Source organism: Hyla sarda, chromosome 2, assembly GCF_029499605.1.
Source record: "Hyla sarda isolate aHylSar1 chromosome 2, aHylSar1.hap1, whole genome shotgun sequence".
NCBI classification, from domain to species: domain Eukaryota; kingdom Metazoa; phylum Chordata; class Amphibia; order Anura; family Hylidae; genus Hyla; species Hyla sarda.
This window is the reverse complement of record NC_079190.1, coordinates 4625400-4638964: the sequence shown is the minus strand read 5'-3', so window position 1 is coordinate 4638964 and position 13565 is coordinate 4625400.

Sequence of the window (13565 nt, the reverse complement as noted above, 5' to 3'; positions counted from 1 at the left end):
TATTATATTACACAGTGTGAACATACCCATACACTGGTGTCTTTCCTGCAGTATTATATAACACAGTGTGAACATACCCATACACTGGTGTCTTTCCTGCAGTATTATATTACACAGTGTGACCCTACCCATACACTGGTGTCTTTCCTGCAGTATTATAGTATTATATTACACAGTGTGAACATACCCATACACTGGTGTCTTTCCTGCAGTATTATATTACACAGTGTGAACATACCCATACACTGGTGTCTTTCCTGCAGTATTATATTACACAGTGTGAACATACCCATACACTGGTGTCTTTCCTGCAGTATTATATTACACAGTGTGAACATACCCATACCCTGGTTTCTTTCCTGCAGTATTATATTACACAGTGTGAACATACCCATACACTGGTGTCTTTCCTGTAGTATTATATTACACAGTGTGAACATACCCATACACTGGTGTCTTTCCTGTAGTATTATATTATTATATTACACAGTGTGAACATACCCATACACTGGTGTCTTCCCTGCAGTATTATATTTATATTACACAGTGTGAACATACCCATACACTGGTGTCTTTCCTGCAGTATTATATAACACAGTGTGAACATACCCATACACTGGTGTTGTCACGATGCCGGCTGGCAGGAGGTGGATCCTCTGTGCCAGAGAGGAATTGGCGTGGACCGTGCTAGTGGACCGGTTCTAAGACACTACTGGTTTTCACCAGAGCCCGCCGCAAAGCGGGATGGTCTTGCTGCGGCGGTAGTGACCAGGTCGTATCCACTAGCAACGGCTCAACCTCTCTGACTGCTGATGATAGGCGAGGTACAAGGGAGTAGGCAGAAGCAAAGTCGGACGTAGCAGAAGGTCGGGGGCAGGCGGCAAGGTTCGTAGTCAGGGTGGATAGCAGAAGTTCTGGTACACAGGCTTTAAACACACAAAACGCTTTCACTAGGCACAAGGGCAACAAGATCCGGCAAGGAAGTGCATGGGAGGAGGATAGATATAGTCAGGGACCAGGTGGAAGCCAATTAAGCTAATTGGGCCAGGCACCAATCATTGGTGCACTGGCCCTTTAAGTCTCAGGGAGCTGGCGCGCGCGCGCCCTAGAGAGCGGAGCCGCGCGCGCCAGCACATGACAGCAGGGGACGGGAACGGGTAAGTGACCTGGGATGCGATTCGCGAGCGGGCGCGTCCCGCTGTGCGAATCGCATCCCCAACGGCCATGACAGAGCAGCGCTCCCGGTCAGCGGGACTGACCGGGGAGCTGCAGGGAGAAAGACGCCGTGAGCGCTCCGGGGAGGAGCGGGGACCCGGAGCGCTAGGCGTAACAGTACCCCCCCCCTTAGGTCTCCCCTTCTCTTTATCCGGTAACTGCCTCCCCTGGGATGAGGACACCGGGAAAGGATGGAGGGATTCCTCAACGGCAGGCAGAACAGCAGGAGTAGGAATGGGGAGAGAGGGCAGAGGGCGAGACCTGGCACGGGGCAGTGTGACACCAGGACGAGGGCCATGCGGGGACACAGGGGCTTGCCTGATGGGACTGGGAGGGGGGGAGAGGCATTTCTTGTGGCAGGCAGAGTCCTTAATGACCTTAGGGGGACCGGATACAGAAGGAACCACAGGGTCACGGCAGGGAGTACTGGGAACCGGTTGAAGGCAGTCCTTGGAACAAGAGGGGCCCCAACTCTTGATCTCCCCAGTGGACCAATCCAGGGTTGGGGAATGGTGTTGAAGCCAGGGTAGTCCAAGGAGAACTTCAGAAGTGCAATTAGGAAGGACCAAAAATACAATTTCCTCGTGATGAGGTCCGATGCACATTAGGAGGGGCTCCGTGCGGAAACGCACGGTGCAATCCAACTTGGCTCCGTTGACCGCGGAAACGTGGAGTGGCTTGACAAGACGGGTCACCGGAATGCGGAATTTATTCACTAAGGACTCCCGAATAAAATTCCCAGAAGCTCCAGAGTCCAGGCAGGCCACGGCTGAGAGGGAAGAGCTGGCTGAAGTAGAAATCCGAACAGGTACCGTGAGACGTGGAGAAGCCGACTTGGCATCAAGAGACGCCACACCCACGAGAGCTGGGTGCGAGCGTGCGGTTCCCAGACGTGGAGGACGGATTGGGCAATCCACCAAAAAATGTTCAGTACTGGCACAGTACAGACAAAGATTCTCTTCCTTACGGCGATTCCTCTCTTCCAGGGTCAGGCGAGACCGATCCACTTGCATGGCTTCCTCGGCGGGAGGCCTAGGCGCAGATTGCAGTGGAGACTGTGGGAGAGGTGTCCAGAGATCTAAGTCTTTTTCCTGGCGGAGCTCTTGATGCCTCTCAGAAAAACGCATGTCAATGCGAGTGGCTAGATGAATGAGTTCATGCAGGTTAGCAGGAGTCTCTCGTGCGGCCAGAACATCTTTAATGTTGCTGGATAGGCCTTTTTTAAAGGTCGCGCAGAGAGCCTCATTATTCCAGGATAGTTCAGAGGCAAGAGTACGGAATTGTATGGCGTACTCGCCAACGGAGGAATTACCCTGGACCAGGTTCAGCAGGGCAGTCTCAGCAGAAGAGGCTCGGGCAGGTTCCTCAAAGACACTTCGAATTTCCGAGAAGAAGGAGTGTACAGAGGCAGTGACGGGGTCATTGCGGTCCCAGAGCGGTGTGGCCCATGACAGAGCTTTTCCAGACAGAAGGCTGACTACGAAAGCCACCTTAGACCTTTCAGTAGGAAACTGGTCCGACATCATCTCCATGTGCAGGGAACATTGCGAAAGAAAGCCACGGCAAAACTTAGAGTCCCCATTAAATTTGTCCGGCAAGGACAGGCGGAGGCTAGGAGTGGCCACTCGCTGCGGAAGAGGTGCAGGAGCTGGCGGAGGAGATGGTTGTTGCTGCTGTAGCTGTGACTGTACTTGCTGTAGTTGTGACTGGAGTTGCTGTGTCATGGTGGTCAAGTACGACAGCTGGTGATCTTGTTGGGCGATCTGACGAGCTTGCTGGGCGACCAGCGTAGGGAGGTCAGCGACAACTGGCAGAGGAACTTCAGCGGGATCCATGGCCGGATCTACTGTCACGATGCCGGCTGGCAGGAGGTGGATCCTCTGTGCCAGAGAGGGATTGCGTGGACCGTGCTAGTGGACCGGTTCTAAGACACTACTGGTTTTCACCAGAGCCCGCCGCAAAGCGGGATGGTCTTGCTGCGGCGGTAGTGACCAGGTCGTATCCACTAGCAACGGCTCAACCTCTCTGACTGCTGAAGATAGGCGAGGTACAAGGGAGTAGGCAGAAGCAAAGTCGGACGTAGCAGAAGGTCGGGGGCAGGCGGCAAGGTTCGTAGTCAGGGGTGATAGCAGAAGTTCTGGTACACAGGCTTTAAACACACAAAACGCTTTCACTAGGCACAAGGGCAACAAGATCCGGCAAGGAAGTGCATGGGAGGAGGATAGATATAGTCAGGGACCAGGTGGAAGCCAATTAAGCTAATTGGGCCAGGCACCAATCATTGGTGCACTGGCCCTTTAAGTCTCAGGGAGCTGGCGCGCGCACGCCCTAGAGAGCGGAGCCGCGCGCGCCAGCACATGACAGCAGGGGACGGGAACGGGTAAGTGACCTGGGATGCGATTCGCGAGCGGGCGCGTCCCGCTGTGCGAATCGCATCCCCAACGGCCATGACAGAGCAGCGCTCCCGGTCAGCGGGACTGACCGGGGAGCTGCAGGGAGAAAGACGCCGTGAGCGCTCCGGGGAGGAGCGGGGACCCGGAGCGCTAGGCGTAACAGGTGTCTTTCCTGCAGTATTATATTATTATATTACACAGTGTGAACATACCCATACACTGGTGTCTTTCCTGCAGTATTATATTACACAGTGTGAACATACCCATACACTGGTGTCTTTCCTGTAGTATTATATTACACAGTGTGAACATACCCATACACTGGTGTCTTTCCTGCAGTATTATATTATTATATTACACAGTGTGAACATACCCATACACTGGTGTCTTTCCTGTAGTATTATATTACACAGTGTGAACATACCCATACACTGGTGTCTTTCCTGCAGTATTATATTACACAGTGTGAACATACCCATACACTGGTCTCTTTCCTGTAGTATTATATTATTATATTACACAGTGTGAACATACCCATACACTGGTGTCTTTCCTGTAGTATTATATTATTATATTACACAGTGTGAACATACCCATACACTGGTGTCTTTCCTGTAGTATTATATTACACAGTGTGAACATACCCATACACTGGTCTCTTTCCTGCAGTATTATATTACACAGTGTGAACATACCCATACACTGGTGTCTTTCCTGCAGTATTATATTACACAGTGTGAACATACCCATACACTGGTGTCTTTCCTGCAGTATTATATTACACAGTGTGAACATACCCATACACTGGTGTCTATCCTGCAGTATTATATTACACAGTGTGAACATACCCATACACTGGTGTCTTTCCTGTAGTATTATATTACACAGTGTGAACATACCCATACACTGGTGTCTTTCCTGCAGTATTATATTACACAGTGTGAACATACCCATACACTGGTGTCTTCCCTGCAGTATTATATTACACAGTGTGAACATACCCATACACTGGTGTCTTCCCTGCAGTATTATATTACACAGTGTGAACATACCCATACACTGGTGTCTTTCCTGCAGTATTATATTACACAGTGTGAACATACCCATACACTGGTCTCTTTCCTGCAGTATTATATTATTATATTACACAGTGTGAACATACCCATACACTGGTGTCTTTCCTGCAGTATTATATTACACAGTGTGAACATACCCATACACTGGTCTCTTTCCTGTAGTATTATATTACACAGTGTGAACATACCCATACACTGGTGTCTTTCCTGCAGTATTATATTACACAGTGTGAACATACCCATACACTGGTGTCTTTCCTGCAGTATTATATTATTATATTACACAGTGTGAACATACCCATACACTGGTGTCTTTCCTGTAGTATTATATTATTATATTACACATTGGTCAGGTCAGTGCTGGCAACACATCATGTACAGGTCAGTGCTGGTAACACATCATGTAATGTACTGAACTGGCTTAATGTAGAGATGGTACAAGGTAAGTTAAGTAAAGTAAATGTAAGCAAATCTCCAGGGCCGGATGGACTACACCCAAGAGTTCTTAGAGAGGTAAGTTCAGTAATATCTGTACCCTTGTTCATGATATTTAGAGATTCTCTGGTGTCTGGTATTGTGCCAAGGGACTGGCGCAAGGCTAATGTGGTACCAATCTTCAAGAAGGGCTCTAGGTCTTCGCCAGGCAATTATAGACCGGTAAGTCTAACGTGCATTGTGGGTAAATTGTTTGAAGGACTTATAAGGGATTACATACAGGAATACATAGGGGATAATAGTATTATAAGTGATAGCCAGCATGGGTTTACTAAGGATAGAAGTTGTCAAACCAATCTAATTTGCTTTTATGAAGAGGTGAGTAGAAGCCTTGACAGAGGAATGGCTGTGTATATAGAGGGGGGCTGTGTATATAGAGGGGGGGCTGTGTATATAGAGGGGGCTGTGTATATAGAGGGGGGCTGTGGATATAGAGGGGGGCTGTGTATATAGAGGGGGGCTCTGTATATAGAGGAATGGCTGTGGATATAGTGTTTCTGGATTTTGCCAAAGCATTTGATACTGTCCCTCACAGACGTCTGACAGGTAAGTTAAGGTCTTTGGGCTTGGAAACTTTAGTTTGTAACTGGATTGAACACTGGCTCATGGATCGTACCCAGAGAGTGGTGGTCAATGATTCGTACTCTGATTGGTCCCCGGTTATTAGTGGTGTACCCCAAGGTTCAGTACTGGGACCACTGCTGTTTAATTTATTTATCAATGATATAGAGGATGGTATTTACAACTCTGTTTCTATCTTTGCAGATGACACCAAGCTTTGTAGCACGGTACAGTCTATAGAGAATGTGTATAAGTTACAAGATGACTTGGATAGACTAAGTGTCTGGGCATCCACTTGGCAAATGAGGTTCAATGTGGATAAATGTAAAGTTATGCATCTGGGTACTAATAACCTGCATGCATCGTATGTCTTAGGGGGGATTAAACTGGCAGAGTCACTGGTAGAGAAGGATCTGGGTGACTTGTAGATCACAGACTACAGAATAGCACAATGTCAGGCTGCTGCTTCCAAAGCCGGCAGGATATTGTCATGTATAAAAAGAGGCATGGACTCGAGGGGCAGGGACATAATACTCCCCCTTTATAAAGCATTGGTACGGCCTCACCTGGAATATGCTGTTCAGTTTTGGTCGCCTGTTCATAAAAGGGACACTGCGGAGTTGGAAAGGGTGCAGAGACGCGCGACTAAACTAATATGGGGCATGGAACATCTTAGCTATGAGGAGCGATTAAAGGAGTTACAATTGTTTAGTCTTGAGAAGAGACGTATAAGGGGGGATATGATAAACGTATATAAGTATATAAATGGCCCATACAAAAAATATGGAGAAAAACTGTTCCAGGTTAAACCCCCCCAAAGGACGAGGGGGCACTCCCTCCGTCTGGAGAAGAAAAGGTTTAGTCTAAAGGGGCGACACGCCTTCTTTACCGTGAGGACTGTGAACTTATGGAACGGTCTACCTCAGGAACTGGTCACAGCAGGAACAATTAACAGCTTTAAAGCAGGGTTAGATACATTCCTGGAACAAAATAACATTAATGCTTATGCAGAATTATAAAACTACATCCCTTTCCCTTATCCCCTTACATCCTTCCCTTCAATCCCCTGGTTGGACTTGATGGACGTCTGTCTTTTTTCAACCATACTAACTATGTAGTGTGAACATACCCATACACTGGTGTCTTTCCTGTAGTATTATATTATTATATTACACAGTGTGAACATACCCATACACTGGTGTCTTTCCTGTAGTATTATATTTATATTACACAGTGTGAACATACCCATACACTGGTGTCTTTCCTGCAGTATTATATTACACAGTGTGAACATACCCATACACTGGTGTCTTTCCTGCAGTATTATAGTATTATATTACACAGTGTGAACATACCCATACACTGGTGTCTTTCCTGCAGTATTATAGTATTATATTACACAGTGTGAACATACCCATACACTGGTCTCTTTCCTGCAGTATTATAGTATTATATTACACAGTGTGAACATACCCATACACTGGTGTCTTTCCTGCAGTATTATATTATTATATTATACAGTGTGAACATACCCATACACTGGTGTCTTTCCTGCAGTATTATATTATTATATTACACAGTGTGAACACACCCATACACTGGTCTCTTTCCTGCAGTATTATATTACACAGTGTGAACATACCCATACACTGGTCTCTTTCCTGCAGTATTATATTACACAGTGTGAACATACCCATACACTGGTCTCTTTCCTGCAGTATTATATTACACAGTGTGAACATACCCATACACTGGTCTCTTTCCTGCAGTATTATATTACACAGTGTGAACATACCCATACACTGGTGTCTTTCCTGCAGTATTATATTACACAGTGTGAACATACCCATACACTGGTGTCTTTCCTGCAGTATTATAGTATTATATTACACAGTGTGAACATACCCATACACTGGTGTCTTTCCTGCAGTATTATATTACACAGTGTGAACATACCCATACACTGGTGTCTTTCCTGCAGTATTATATTATTATATTACACAGTGTGAACATACCCATACACTGGTGTCTTTCCTGCAGTATTATATTACACAGTGTGAACATACCCATACACTGGTGTCTTTCCTGCAGTATTATATTACACAGTGTGAACATACCCATACACTGGTGTCTTTCCTGTAGTATTATATTATTATATTACACAGTGTGAACATACCCATACACTGGTGTCTTTCCTGCAGTATTATATTACACAGTGTGAACATACCCATACACTGGTGTCTTTCCTGTAGTATTATATTACACAGTGTGAACATACCCATACACTGGTCTCTTTCCTGCAGTATTATATTATTATATTACACAGTGTGAACATACCCATACACTGGTGTCTTTCCTGCAGTATTATATTATTATATTACACAGTGTGAACATACCCATACACTGGTGTCTTTCCTGTAGTATTATATTACACAGTGTGAACATACCCATACACTGGTCTCTTTCCTGCAGTATTATATTACACAGTGTGAACATACCCATACACTGGTGTCTTTCCTGCAGTATTATATTACACAGTGTGAACATACCCATACACTGGTGTCTTTCCTGCAGTATTATATTACACAGTGTGAACATACCCATACACTGGTGTCTATCCTGCAGTATTATATTACACAGTGTGAACATACCCATACACTGGTGTCTTTCCTGCAGTATTATATTACACAGTGTGAACATACCCATACACTGGTCTCTTTCCTGCAGTATTATATTATTATATTACACAGTGTGAACATACCCATACACTGGTGTCTTTCCTGCAGTATTATATTACACAGTGTGAACATACCCATACACTGGTCTCTTTCCTGTAGTATTATATTACACAGTGTGAACATACCCATACACTGGTGTCTTTCCTGCAGTATTATATTACACAGTGTGAACATACCCATACACTGGTGTCTTTCCTGCAGTATTATATTATTATATTACACAGTGTGAACATACCCATACACTGGTGTCTTTCCTGTAGTATTATATTATTATATTACACATTGGTCAGGTCAGTGCTGGCAACACATCATGTACAGGTCAGTGCTGGTAACACATCATGTAATGTACTGAACTGGCTTAATGTAGAGATGGTACAAGGTAAGTTAAGTAAAGTAAATGTAAGCAAATCTCCAGGGCCGGATGGACTACACCCAAGAGTTCTTAGAGAGGTAAGTTCAGTAATATCTGTACCCTTGTTCATGATATTTAGAGATTCTCTGGTGTCTGGTATTGTGCCAAGGGACTGGCGCAAGGCTAATGTGGTACCAATCTTCAAGAAGGGCTCTAGGTCTTCGCCAGGCAATTATAGACCGGTAAGTCTAACGTGCATTGTGGGTAAATTGTTTGAAGGACTTATAAGGGATTACATACAGGAATACATAGGGGATAATAGTATTATAAGTGATAGCCAGCATGGGTTTACTAAGGATAGAAGTTGTCAAACCAATCTAATTTGCTTTTATGAAGAGGTGAGTAGAAGCCTTGACAGAGGAATGGCTGTGTATATAGAGGGGGGGCTGTGTATATAGAGGGGGGCTGTGTATATAGAGGGGGGCTGTGTATATAGAGGGGGGGCTGTGTATATAGAGGGGGGGCTGTGTATATAGAGGGGGGCTCTGTATATAGAGGAATGGCTGTGGATATAGTGTTTCTGGATTTTGCCAAAGCATTTGATACTGTCCCTCACAGACGTCTGACAGGTAAGTTAAGGTCTTTGGGTTTGGAAATTTTAGTTTGTAACTGGATTGAACACTGGCTCATGGATCGTACCCAGAGAGTGGTGGTCAATGATTCGTACTCTGATTGGTCCCCGGTTATTAGTGGTGTACCCCAAGGTTCAGTACTGGGCCCGCTGTTGTTTAATTTATTTATCAATGATATAGAGGATGGTAATAACAGCTCTGTTTCTATCTTTGCAGATGACACCAAGCTTTGTAGCACAGTACAGTCTATAGAGGATGTGTATATAGAGGGGGGCTGTGTATATAGAGGGGGGTACAGTCTATAGAGGATGTGCATAAGTTACAAGATGACTTGGATAGACTAAGTGTCTGGGCATCCACTTGGCAAATGAGGTTCAATGTGGATAAATGTAAAGTTATGCATCTGGGTACTAATAACCTGCATGCATCGTATGTCTTAGGGGGGATTAAACTGGCAGAGTCACTGGTAGAGAAGGATCTGGGTGACTTGTAGATCACAGACTACAGAATAGCACAATGTCAGGCTGCTGCTTCCAAAGCCGGCAGGATATTGTCATGTATAAAAAGAGGCACGGACTCGAGGGGCAGGGACATAATACTCCCCCTTTATAAAGCATTGGTACGGCCTCACCTGGAATATGCTGTTCAGTTTTGGTCGCCTGTTCATAAAAGGGACACTGCGGAGTTGGAAAGGGTGCAGAGACGCGCGACTAAACTAATATGGGGCCTGGAACATCTTAGCTACGAGGAGCGATTAAAGGAGTTACAATTGTTTAGTCTTGAGAAGAGACGTATAAGGGGGGATATGATAAACGTATATAAGTATATAAATGGCCCATACAAAAAATATGGAGAAAAACTGTTCCAGGTTAAACCCCCCCAAAGGACGAGGGGGCACTCCCTCCGTCTGGAGAAGAAAAGGTTTAGTCTAAAGGGGCGACACGCCTTCTTTACCGTGAGGACTGTGAACTTATGGAACGGTCTACCTCAGGAACTGGTCACAGCAGGAACAATTAACAGCTTTAAAGCAGGGTTAGATACATTCCTGGAACAAAATAACATTAATGCTTATGCAGAATTATAAAACTACATCCCTTTCCCTTATCCCCTTACATCCTTCCCTTCAATCCCCTGGTTGGACTTGATGGACGTCTGTCTTTTTTCAACCATACTAACTATGTAGTGTGAACATACCCATACACTGGTGTCTTTCCTGTAGTATTATATTTATATTACACAGTGTGAACATACCCATACACTGGTGTCTTTCCTGCAGTATTATAGTATTATATTACACAGTGTGAACATACCCATACACTGGTGTCTTTCCTGCAGTATTATATTACACAGTGTGAACATACCCATACACTGGTGTCTTTCCTGCAGTATTATATTACACAGTGTGAACATACCCATACACTGGTGTCTTTCCTGCAGTATTATATTACACAGTGTGAACATACCCATACACTGGTGTCTTTCTTGCAGTATTATAGTATTATATTACACAGTGTGAACATACCCATACACTGGTCTCTTTCCTGCAGTATTATAGTATTATATTACACAGTGTGAACATACCCATACACTGGTGTCTTTCCTGCAGTATTATAGTATTATATTACACAGTGTGAACATACCCATACACTGGTCTCTTTCCTGCAGTATTATAGTATTATATTACACAGTGTGAACATACCCATACACTGGTCTCTTTCCTGCAGTATTATAGTATTATATTACACAGTGTGAACATACCCATACACTGGTGTCTTTCCTGCAGTATTATATTATTATATTACACAGTGTGAACATACCCATACACTGGTGTCTTTCCTGCAGTATTATATTATTATATTATACAGTGTGAACATACCCATACACTGGTGTCTTTCCTGCAGTATTATATATTTATATTACACAGTGTGAACATACCCATACACTGGTCTCTTTCCTGTAGTATTATATTATTATATTACACAGTGTGAACATACCCATACACTGGTCTCTTTCCTGCAGTATTATATTACACAGTGTGAACATACCCATACACTGGTGTCTTTCCTGCAGTATTATATTACACAGTGTGAACATACCCATACACTGGTGTCTTTCCTGCAGTATTATAGTATTATATTACACAGTGTGAACATACCCATACACTGGTGTCTTTCCTGCAGTATTATAGTATTATATTACACAGTGTGAACATACCCATACACTGGTGTCTTTCCTGCAGTATTATATTATTATATTACACAGTGTGAACATACCCATACACTGGTGTCTTTCCTGCAGTATTATAGTATTATATTACACAGTGTGAACATACCCATACACTGGTGTCTTTCCTGCAGTATTATAGTATTATATTACACAGTGTGAACATACCCATACACTGGTGTCTTTCCTGCAGTATTATATATTTATATTACACAGTGTGAACATACCCATACACTGGTGTCTTTCCTGCAGTATTATATTACACAGTGTGAACATACCCATACACTGGTGTCTTTCCTGCAGTATTATAGTATTATATTACACAGTGTGAACATACCCATACACTGGTGTCTTTCCTGCAGTATTATAGTATTATATTACACAGTGTGAACATACCCATACACTGGTCTCTTTCCTGCAGTATTATATTACACAGTGTGAACATACCCATACACTGGTGTCTTTCCTGCAGTATTATATTACACAGTGTGAACATACCCATACACTGGTGTCTTTCCTGCAGTATTATATTATTATATTACACAGTGTGAACATACCCATACACTGGTGTCTTTCCTGCAGTATTATATTACACAGTGTGAACATACCCATACACTGGTGTCTTTCCTGCAGTATTATATTACACAGTGTGAACATACCCATACACTGGTGTCTTTCCTGCAGTATTATAGTATTATATTACACAGTGTGAACATACCCATACACTGGTCTCTTTCCTGCAGTATTATAGTATTATATTACACAGTGTGAACATACCCATACACTGGTGTCTTTCCTGCAGTATTATATTATTATATTACACAGTGTGAACATACCCATACACTGGTCTCTTTCCTGCAGTATTATATTACACAGTGTGAACATACCCATACACTGGTGTCTTTCCTGCAGTATTATATTACACAGTGTGAACATACCCATACACTGGTGTCTTTCCTGCAGTATTATATTACACAGTGTGAACATACCCATACACTGGTGTCTTTCCTGTAGTATTATATTACACAGTGTGAACATACCCATACACTGGTGTCTTTCCTGCAGTATTATATTACACAGTGTGAACATACCCATACACTGGTGTCTTTCCTGCAGTATTATATTATTATATTACACAGTGTGAACATACCCATACACTGGTGTCTTTCCTGTAGTATTATATTATTATATTACACAGTGTGAACATACCCATACACTGGTGTCTTTCCTGCAGTATTATATTACACAGTGTGAACATACCCATACACTGGTCTCTTTCCTGCAGTATTATATTATTATATTACACAGTGTGAACATACCCATACACTGGTCTCTTTCCTGCAGTATTATATTACACAGTGTGAACATACCCATACACTGGTGTCTTTCCTGCAGTATTATATATTTATATTACACAGTGTGAACATACCCATACACTGGTCTCTTTCCTGCAGTATTATATTATTATATTACACAGTGTGAACATACCCATACACTGGTGTCTTTCCTGCAGTATTATATTATTATATTACACAGTGTGAACATACCCATACACTGGTGTCTTTCCTGCAGTATTATATTATTATATTACACAGTGTGAACATACCCATACACTGGTGTCTTTCCTGCAGTATTATATTACACAGTGTGAACATACCCATACACTGGTGTCTTTCCTGCAGTATTATATTACACAGTGTGAACATACCCATACACTGGTGTCTTTCCTGCAGTATTATATTACACAGTGTGAACATACCCATACACTGGTGTCTTTCCTGTAGTATTATATTATTATATTACACAGTGTGAACATACCCATACACTGGTGTCTTTCCTGTAGTATTATATTATTATATTACACAGTGTGAACATACCCA